The sequence below is a fragment of the Astyanax mexicanus genome, chromosome 14 (assembly GCF_023375975.1).
Source record: "Astyanax mexicanus isolate ESR-SI-001 chromosome 14, AstMex3_surface, whole genome shotgun sequence".
Taxonomy (NCBI): Eukaryota; Metazoa; Chordata; class Actinopteri; order Characiformes; family Acestrorhamphidae; genus Astyanax; species Astyanax mexicanus.
The window spans coordinates 25,000,094-25,008,537 of NC_064421.1; positions in this window are offsets into that span (position 1 = coordinate 25,000,094).

The window sequence follows — 8,444 nt, forward strand, 5'->3', positions numbered from 1 at the left end:
GAACACATAAGAAATCATGTAGTAACTTAATAGTGTTAAACAAACCAAAATACTCATAATACTCTGTGAAGCATTTAGGTGCTCTTATCTGAGGTGCTGTTCACTTGCAGTGTCTGAGGCTGGTAACTCTGATTAACGCTTCCTGTGCAACAGAGGTAACTCTTGGTCTTCCTTTCCGGCGGGGTGGTCCTGATGAGAGCCAGTTTCATCATGCCGTTTTTGATGGTCTTTGCGACTGCACTTGAGGATACTTTCAAAGTTCTTAAAATGTTTCAGATTAACTGACCGTCATATCTTTAAGTAATTCATTTACTTACTATTGAGTAATATGGATTAGAACATTACTCAATTAGGGCTATTCATTGTATACCAACTCTGATATACCTGATGCACTCAAACACATTAAGAGGCAAGACATTCAAGTAATTAACTCTTGACGTTCAGCACAGCTGTTAACTGAGACCCATTCCAAGTGGCTGTACCTCAAAACTAAATGAAAAAAAAAAATCCAACCAAGATGTGTATAGCTGTTGTCTAGGCAAGAGGTGCCTACTTTGAAGAATCTAGAATATGAAACATATGCTGGTTTGTTTAACACTAAATAATATTCCATATGTTTTTCTTAATAGTTTGGATGACTTAAGTATTAAACTACAATGCAAAACATTTTTAACGAACTAAAAACCAAACGTTTGACTTTTACTCCATATCTTATGTCTCGGTATCTTGTGTATCATTGCAATATGGTCGACACTTTAGATTTTATCTGACATTATCACAAACACCAGATTTGATCTGCAAGATTCCAGCTTATAAGACACATCACCAGCCACTTGCTTTTTTCTGGCAAGTTTCCTGCTCAATAGTCACAACACGCAACGGTTATGATAAAAATGTATGACTTATGTAGAATTAGTATTCATTTTATGCCCAACTTCCCATTCTACTTCAAACGTGTGACTATTTCAGAGCAAATGACTGCCTTTAAAAAGGCGTATTTCACATTTACACCAAATGATTTACAACTGTGGAAAAAAATTTCACTTCTTTGAGATTTATTTTGGGAGCTCTTGCGCACCGCGCTCTTCATTATGATGCAAAGCGGCACATTTGTGTCTCAGCATTCGCATTCAGTGCCAGTCTGAGTCCAGCCCTCTCTCCGCAGCATGCCCCGAGCCCGGCACTCTGTCTGCTGCGCGGAGCCGATTGTCCTCCTTGACCACCCCGCAGGTCTCCAGCTTCAGAGGAAAATCCCACAGCCCCATAGGCCATTGAGCATGGCCTGAGCCCATTCACCTCCCTCCATCTCCTCCACTTTTCTCTTCTGAGAGACGGCTGGAGGAGAGAGAGTGTGTATCATGTGGACCCAGGCAATGCGACTGGCTGGGAGAGCCTGAGCCAAAGCCGCAGGTCCTGTAGCAGAATCACAGAAAAGTCTTGCACTCATTACTGCCGTACTGTGTATATGCATGGACAGATATTTAATGAACGCATTGAGCTGACTGAAGTTGTATCCACTGCTGCTGACACAGATGTGCACATGCACACATGCAGCTTGTCTAGTTCCTCTAAGAAAGTACTGCCAAAAGAATGTGGAGCAATGTACCTGTGTTCTCTAGGTAATTGGGGGACATCCTGAGCTCACAAAGGCTAATTCGTTCACATTACAAGCCACATTGCTCAAATCTGAATTTTTGCTCAGATCACATTTGGCTATTCTGACAGTTTACATTTACAAATGTACAGTAAGTAATCTGTATCTGTGTGCAGTGTGAACATATCTGTCCCTGAAAAGCCTCACATGCGCACATTGATAAGTGTATAATCATTGCCTTCTTCACCACCAACAAAAAACATCATATTTGAGAGACGACTCGTAGCTTTATAAAGGTGAAATGGCTGTGTTTGCAGCTCATAGATGGAGCACCTTTTGCTGGACTGGAGAGTAAACAGCTGGTCTGAAGTTGATGCACAGGTTGAGGAGGTGAAAAAAGGGCAGACTGCTTGCTTTTGCTGTTTTTGCAGAAATAGTTGCACAGCTGCACCAAGAATTCCAATTTGACCATTCACATTCATATCGCATGTCTATGGATCCAATATGTATCAGATTTAGGACCACATATGAAAGTGACTCAAATCTGATAAAATAAAAAATCTGATTTAGCACGTTCACACAGTCATTAAAAAAAATGATCTGAGCCACATTGAGCAAAAAATTAGATTTGAGTCACTTCAGCTCTTATAACTAAATGCAGTCAAATCGTACCTTATCTATTTCCTTTTAATACTGAAGTCATCCAGACTATGAAGGAACACATAAGGAATCGTGTAGTAACTAAATAGTGTTAAACAAACCAAAAAAGCATGTGAAGCATTTAGGTGCTCTTATCTGAGGTGCTGTTAACTTTCGCTGGTAACTCTGATAAACATGTTCTGTGCGACTCTTGATGTAACTTTAGTTCTTCCCTTCCTGAGAGTGGTCCTGATGAGAGCCAGTTTCATCATAATGTTTTTTTTTCTAATGGTCTTTCCAACCGAGCTTGAGGCTAATTTCACAGATATGTTTCAGATTGACTGACTTTCTTTAGACAATTTTTCTTTACTTAGTTACTTAGTAATGTGCTTTCAAACACAGTAAGAGGCAAGAAATTCAAGTAATTAACTCTTGACAAGTTCAGCAAAGCTGTTTACTTGAAAGCCATTCCAGGTGACTCTACTATATAAAGCTGACTGATAAAATCCAGCCAAGATGTGCCATCTAAGCATGCTTTTTTCTTTACAAAATAATTCCACATTTTTCTTCATAGTTTTGATGACTTTAGCATTATTTGTACTTTATGTACAGTTTTGTAAATACATTGAAGTTAAGTTTTCTTTAATTTCACTTCATGTAAAGTTACCATTTCAGGTATAAGAGCATTTTTAAGAACATATTCATCTGTAAAATCTATGAAAAGCAGCATTTACTAACATTTTCATGTAGAGGACTGGTAGCACACCTGGTTATTTTTTACTTGTATGATCTGTAGTTAAAACCATATACACATTTCTTGCTCTGAATATTACAGTTTGTTCTGGTCTGATTGTAAAAGCCAGCCTAAGGGCAGTGACCTACATAACTAAAGTATCTCTATATGGGTTATATGGATAGGTGAAAGTCACTTCATCCCTACTGATCTGCAGTGCAGCTTTTCAGAACAAAAATAAGCAGGTATCTAAATAACTTCACCCTTAGTGAAAGCCTGTTTTTCTGAAATTAATTAAAACCAAATAAAATACAACTGTACAGCATATGCAGCTTTAAGCTGTACATTTTGGGTGTCGGAAGAGTACGTCGCCTGTGCTCTGACACGTGAGTGAGACGGGGCTGTTGGGAGCAGCTGATTCTGGGTCAGTCACTCAGATCCAATCCCTCCGTGCTAAAACTGTCACTTCTGAAAGGCTGACTGTTTTAGATGTGCAATCTTATGATGGAGTTTGGGAACTGATTGAACCCTGCTGGGCTCTTAGCTAATCCAGTTGTGTGCAGAGAAAGAGGACAGAAAAGCTGATATTTTAATGTGTCCTGGTGTTCTGGGGTTCACTTGCCATGTACACTGAAGATGCCAATACTGGTTATTAGGGGCAAAAACTTGTAATAACTCCTTTTGGTTTGCTATAGAAATTTAAATAGATAATTATTTTTCTGGAAAAGAATCTCATACAATGGTTTTGTACAATTTAAGAGATATATGATATCAGATTTAAGGTACCGTAATTTTTACACTATAAGGCGCACCTGATTATTAGGCACACTATCAATGAACGTCTATTTTTTTTAGGTATATTTTTAAATGTAACATAATATATAAGATTATAATGTGCATTTTACGACACTAGTAAGGAACATGGGTGTCGCCATGTTTTCCTTCTAATTCAGCAGGTCAGGCTGCTGGATGGTGGTGGGGGGGTAACTACATTAAGAAATGCTAAGCTAAGTAAATAAAACTGTAATTCTAAAAAAAAACATTTTCTTTTAAAGTCAAACCAACGTTGGATGTTAATCTACACAGATTTCTGTCCTGAAAACTGTTTATTTGGGAGAGTAAAGCGCTTCTGTTTATTTACAGTAAGCTTAGATTTCCAGATCTTTCGCTAAGGCTGGGTGTAGCAGCATTAGCATTAGCATTAGCAGCTAACCACTAGCACTAGCCGCTCGCCTTTGACAAAAGAGCTGCAGCTGGAGCCGGGGTCAGCCGCAGAAACATTAGCACAATTTTTAGAAAAAATTAAAGGATTTTAAGTGTGCCTTACAGTGCAAAAAATACGTTATTCAAGAATGCATGAGGAAGAGGAAATGTATATATAAAAAACAAGAGTTTTTAAATGATTATTAACCCTCTATGGCATATTCTTGCCCTCAAGCAACAAAACAAAATCCATTTCTATTCCATACCTTTCCATACAATACCATACATTATTTATTAAATTCCTTCCTTACTAATTTACTTATTTGTGAGTAATATAATGTTACATGGCATATCTATTTACAATATAATGAGTACAAGTACATGTATGTCATATGTTTTTAAAATCAGTAAAAACCACTAAAAGCTAAAATTAGAAAAAAAATGTGTCAATTCACTAAAAACATTTAGTACTTGCTCTTTTTGTAATACAATTATTATTTCTGAGTTATATGTGCATGGCGCTAGTAAAACTGTTCTTCTTCACCCATTGGCTGCATTAGCCAAAAAAAGAATATAGACAGAAAAACGAGTAAATCAGGAAAAGTCTTTGAAATGACATCCACCCATAAACTTTTCATTTATGGCCTTGCCCCTATTGGCTTGCGACCGCCCACTGCAAAGCCATGAATGAATCGTCACAGTGCTGTTAGCCAATCAGAGGCGAGACCTTTGCATTTCAAGAATATTCATGAGCAATAGCTGAAATCCTGTCGGCTCACAGGGTTTTTATTCATACCACCACAAAATGAATACAGAAAAAAACAATGAAATGAGACCTTTAAATTGACAACTTGTTTTGATAGTGTTTTGTTTATGAGGTACGAAATAAATGAGGGGTTGTCCTTGATTTGATCAAGATTAAGTAGCACCTTTAATATGTGAGTACTATATGTACCATATGTGGGGAACCTTGCTGTTCCTCGGGGTTAATTGCCTGGCCTCATATCAATAGAAGAAAGGTGGGGGTTCATTCTGTTGGTTTTGGAGCAGCAGCCTAAAGCAGAGGTGATTGATCATCCATATATGAGGGATGTCTTAGGAGGACATGATAATTGTTTTGGTGGTTCTGGAGTTGGCAGTGCTGCTGGAGTCATTAGGAGGGAATGAGAGTCATCTCCTCCATCTGTTTTGGGTTACTGCCTTACTCTCACTCTCTCTGTCTCCCTCTTCCTCACTCGCTCTCTCTCTCCCTCCTAGAAGAATCCATTCTTTCATTATATGTTTATTTGGCGGGTCATCGAGGGACGGGTTTGTTTGGAAGCTCTCTCTCTCTCACTGCCTGTTCACATCTGATGGAGATGCATCACCTCAGAGTTCTGTCTTCTGGCTCACTAGCTGCTGATATCATATGGTGTCTGACACAGCTCTGTCTCGTGAACTCTGCAAAGTAATTTGCCTGTATTCATCACATTCCAGACAAGAGAGGAAGATGCAGGGCTCATCTTTGAGGAGGATTTGGTTGAGGTGTGAAGTAGTCCGTGTTATCAGACCAGGGAGAGGAGAAAGTTCTGACCGAGGACGGCTGCCCACGCTGCGGGTCTTTTTTTTACGTCCTGAAAACCCTGAAAACAGGACTCGCTTCCAAGAGATGATGCATTACTTGAGCGTGCTCAGATGAAAGCTTCCTTTCCTTATGTTACTTTTCCCTCAAAGAAAAATATTTTGTGTGAACATGCTGTGGCTAATGGCATGCATTACTGCTGCTGAAGTATAGCGTGAGCTGGCAGAACCCCTGCTTCATTGGTATTCTGTGGCTTTTTTCAGCCCGTCTGAACCATATGAATATCTAGCCAGTGCGTAATCATGTTCATACACGGCTCTGAATACAAACAAACACGGCACAACAGCTCATATGGCTCTGTTACACTGGATTATGGTTTCTACAGCAAAACGCACTGATCTAAATGAGCTAATGGATTAGCTAATGCATATGTAATCCAACAAATAGCCTATACCATATAACGCTTTTTCCCAGAGCGCCTGAAGGAAAGTGCTGTACTTTTTGTTGCAGATAAAAGAGATGAAAAAAAAATCATGAGCATCAGATAGTAAGAGTACTACTAAGTTTTGGACTGAATCTGTTAAGTAGTTTAACCTGGAGCCTTTGGTCTCGTTTCACACAAGAACAAATCCGCAAAAAAAAAATGCATCGCAATAAACCACATGTGCTTGTTATCTCTGGGACAGGAGCAGGAAAGTAAATACAGGAAGATTCCAAGTCCCAGACTAGTACGTACAGTTTATTTGTGGATTGTAAAGCTGCTCTGTCCCTAAACACAGAACATTTGCTGCTGTGCTTTCAAACTATTCGTTTTCAATGGAATGCTGACGCAGACATAGTTTTATTTATTTTTAGCATAAAGCTTCTTGCAGTGATAGTAAACTTGAATCGCACAGATGTGAGCGGCAAGCGCTCCACATACCCTGATCAGTGTAACAAAAGCATAGCACGGAGCAGCAGCAAAGATGCATTTTTTCATAGCTGTACTAATTATCTGGGAAATAATCTGGATAAACTGCAACTGAACAGCTGTTTAGCTCAAACATGGGGAGTATATATGATTATCGGGGTTGGATCGAGGTCATATCACGCTGAAACAAACTGCACCAAGTCTGTTTTCTATAAACTTAATAGTGTTGGTCTAAAGAAAACTAGGTAATGAGCAACAGATACTATGTTTTCATGGCTGAACAGCTACAGCCAAGCCTCACCTCACCAAGTGCAAGGCAGGCGAGCCTTGTTGGATCTCCAACAGTGTTATAGCACATTGCAATGCTTGTCCATATTAAGCAAATCTACTTACAACAATGTTCTGGAAACCCTTTCACAAACAGAACCTTACCATATGGTTGTATATTTTAGTTCAAGGAACATAAACCTTTTCCGAAACCTTAACATGAAACTAAAGTAAATTATTGAATGTTATTTTAAGGAACACTGAATAAATTATCATTTTATAGTATCAGGAACGATACCTTGTAGTTAGGGAGATTTAAACACACCAAGTAGGATCATAAACTTTCCAAGAATGTTCTTAGCTTCATAATCTTTTGACAATAGCTATGTAGCTAAAGCATGGCTCAAAAAAATGTAAACATTACTCATTAGATTATATAATTTAAAAATAAAAACCTTAAGGGCAGCTGTTACGACCCCTGGTCGTATTGGTTTTTCTTTATGTGCCCTTTGTGCGGTTTGTGTTTAGTTTTTAGTTGCAGGACCATGATTGGCCATCAGGGGCACAGTCTATAATAGGACAAACGGAAACCTGACCTGGGAGAGACGTTCAGGGCTCCTCCCCTTTCCTGACCTGGAATAACTTCCTGCTCAGACCAACCTGGCACCCCCATTTTGTATTCTGTGTGTTGCTTTAGTTTTTGCTACAATATACATTATTCTTTAGGTAAAGTAGGGGGTAAGTGCCATTTTGTTTTGCTACCTTTTTCTTCTGTTTTGGTGACAGGGAGTCAGGGTAGTTTGTGTATTTTGTTTTCTTTATTTTGGTAGGTTCAGTTAGTTGTCTTTGTTTGTTAGTTGGTTTTATTAGTTATTTTGGCCTATGCTCACCCCTGAAGTCATATTCCCTTAATTTTATCAATAAAATCATTCTGATTTAATTCATTTTCAGTGTCTGGTGTTTGGTCTGGCAGAGGGTCTGGGGAGAGAGCCCACACTCATTGTCTGTTATGGCCTGACTCTAGACCGGGTCGTAACAGCAACCTTTAAATAATGTTATTTTGTTAGTTCCAAACTCAACCAAAAACAATAGTTATGTGAGAGGCTAAGTTTTTTATAGTTTACAGAATGTTCTGAAAATGGCTGTGACTTTTCTTATGATTCAACAAAAATAACCTCTGGAGAACTGAAATCTGAGTTCTGAGCAAGCTTCGATAACAGGTGTGTTATCCCATTTTGTCAGACACATCATTTGTGGAGTGCTTTTACCTCTATATATTCCGATCATCATATGCTCTCGTGATAATGATAAAATAAAGTAAAATAAAGCAGAAAATGATGCTAACCCCCATTAGCACAGTACTTTCATCTCTCCTCTATAAGCTTGGCTAACTGCACCTGTGAATAATTGTGCAGGTATTACCTGCAGGTGCTGAAAATCTATAAACCCCCTGAATCAGAGCCATTGTATGGTACCACTGAGAGCACAGCTAGAAGAAGCCTAATGGTGAAAGGCTCTAATGGCCAAAGTGGAAAAT